Genomic DNA, 2,638 nt, shown 5'->3' with positions numbered 1-2,638 from the left:
GCTCCTGACTTGGCGTTTTTGGCTCCCCTTTTGGCTTTTGAACTTGGCTTGGCTTTTGACAATGGTATCATTTTGCTGTCATTATTTGAGAGTGTTTGGCTCTTCCCTGACTCTCTGCGCCACAGCCTTAGCATGGCGCTTGTTCCAGTGAACGTTTTGGTTGCATTTGAACCGGATTATCAAGCTAGATAATCCGGGTTATCTTTCTGTTCTTGCTCAGTGCCTTTTCTTGAAGCAAAAACATTTACTTTTGGTTGAAACACTGAAGTTAAGTGTTTCTGAGTTAAAAATATCATTTAATAAACATTTGTTAACTTTACTTATTGTGTGTGGCTCTTTAAGAAGGGTCTGTATCGTGACAAATAGAGTCCCAGAAGAACTATGGACAGATGTCCACAACATTGTTCAGGAGGCAGCAACAAAGTACGTCCCAAAGAAAAAGAAAACCAAGAAGGCAAGATGGTTGTCTGCTGAGACAATGGAAGTAGCCCAAGAAAGAAGGAAGGTGAAAGGAAACACCGATGGGGGGAGATATGCCCAACTAAACGCACAATTCCAGAGGTTATCCAGAAGAGACAAAGAACTATTTTTAAACAAGCAATGCATGGAAGTGGAAGAAGACGAGAAGTGGAAGGACGAGAGACCTCTTCCAGAAAATCAGAAACATCGGAGGCAAATTTCAGGCAAAAATGGGCATGATCAAAAACAAAGATGGCAGGGACCTAACAGAAGCTGAAGAGATCAAAGGTGGCAAGAATATACAGAAAATCTGTATAGGAAGGATAATAATATAGAGGATAGCTTTGATGGTGTGGTGAGTGAATTAGAACCAGACGTCCTGAGGAGTGAGGTTGAATGGGCCTTAAGATGCATTGCTAATAACAAGGCAGCAGGAGAAGACAGGATCCCAGCTGAGTTTTTAAAATCCTGGAAGGTGATGCTGTCAAGGTGATGCATGCCATATGCCAGCAAATATGGAAAACACAAGAGTGGCCATCAGATTGGAAAAAGTCTATTTATATCCCCATACCAAAAAAGGGAAATGCTAAAGAATGCTCAAACTTCCGTACAGTGGCACTTATTTCTCATGCTAGTAAGGTAATGCTCAAGATCCTGCAAGGCAGACTCCAGCAGTACATGGAGCGAGAGTTGCCATGTCACAGACAGAACGCCACCAGATAAGATTCAACACAGTTTATTAAAGATACAGAACCAAAAATGCCCATAAAAGACAAAGGGCTAGGCAAAAACTCGCCTTCAATATGAAAAGACACTAAAAAACAGTTCAAAAGATAAACCGGATTAAACGGGAGTTTAATCCGGGTTAAACCAAAAATGCTTACTTCAGCCTGGCTCTTAAAACAAACAAAACTGGTAAACTAAGATTCAATGAAACATAAATAGCTGGCAGCAGATTACTCTCTGCTACTCAACAGCTGTGGTTGATTAACTAAGTTGTTACTCCTCCGAGCAGCAAGCGAACTCCGGGTCCAAACACATCAATCAGGGCAGAAGCAGTCAGCGGGGTCCCAATCCGGTCCAAGGTCGAAGGCCAGGTACAGACGTCTTTAGTTCACCAGTTCCACCGATAATCACAGAAGGGATAGTCCAAGGTCGAAGTCAGTCAGTCAGTCCAGCGTCAATCCAGAGTAGGCAATTAATGTCCGTCAAAAAGACGACGGAGGTCCAAGCTATTAAGATTAAACACAAGTTGCACAGGAAAAGCCCACACAGTTCCTCCCGCCGTCTATGCCCAGTGTCCTTGGTAACTTACGTATTCAGCAAACGAATCACACCCGTCTTCAGGAAATTCCCAACAAGAGCCCAAGCATTCGTCCAGATTACCTTGCCCAACGCAATTAGCCCTGGATTCTAGACCCCATTTTATGCCAGTTTACAACTCCTCATCGCTGTCAGCTGTTACCCTAATTCCAGGTGCCTCATCATCATCATCCTCATCAGAGCTAAAACACCTTTGACTACGCCCCACAGCATCCCCAGCTGTGGATCCTGTCTCATCCCTCCAGCTCGTCCACGGGTCTAATCCTGCAACCGCCCAGTCGCCTCCCATACTATCATTGCCGGTGGCACCCAAATCCTCCCTCACACGAGTCCATTCCATATCATCCTCCTCTGAGCTAACCATCTCTTCCTCCATTCCCTCGGTAAAACCCTCAAAGGAGTCTTCGTCAGTTGGTTCTGCAAATAAGTCCCGCAGCCGTTTCCTTTCTCGCTCCTCAAGAGAGTCTGACTCCCGAGGAGTCTTACGACCACGTCTCCCAGTATCGGAGCCATAAGGCTCAACCATAACATGCCAGATGTCCAAGCTGGGTTCAGAAAAGGCAGAGGAATGAGAGACCACATTGCCAATAGTAAGTATACACAGAATAAGTGTTGTGAATGAGTCTTCTGAGGCTGTGAGTGATAATGGAGGGATCAGGCGAGGAAGGAAGAACCCTCGCGAGGAGGGCTCGCTGGAAGATTAATACAGGAAGAGAATCAGGGAGATTCATGTGGGGACTTGGGAGGGGATCTTGAACTGGAAATGGATGCTGAGGAACCAGTGGTGACAGAGGAAGTTGGCATAGATTGGGCACGGGCTCCGGAGGATCTTGGCGAGGAATCTGGGTCCATGGAT

General features: G+C 45.6%; 1 long non-coding RNA gene across 1 annotated transcript; it reads right to left on the bottom strand.

Annotated features, from left to right (window-relative positions):
- Nucleotides 1-1,547: 1,547 nt before the first annotated feature.
- On the bottom strand, nucleotides 1,548-2,008 carry LOC134295438 (uncharacterized). Its single transcript, XR_010002004.1, has 2 exons — nucleotides 1,775-2,008; nucleotides 1,548-1,691 (listed from the first exon to the last, which is right to left on the bottom strand). It is a non-coding gene; the product is annotated as an uncharacterized LOC134295438 (long non-coding RNA).
- Between the last annotated feature and the right edge of the window lie 630 nt (nucleotides 2,009-2,638).

Source organism: Anolis carolinensis, chromosome 1 (genome assembly GCF_035594765.1).
Source record: "Anolis carolinensis isolate JA03-04 chromosome 1, rAnoCar3.1.pri, whole genome shotgun sequence".
Classification (NCBI taxonomy): Eukaryota; Metazoa; Chordata; class Lepidosauria; order Squamata; family Dactyloidae; genus Anolis; species Anolis carolinensis.
Note: the sequence above shows the minus strand (reverse complement) of the source record. Positions and strands in the feature narration are given on the sequence as shown.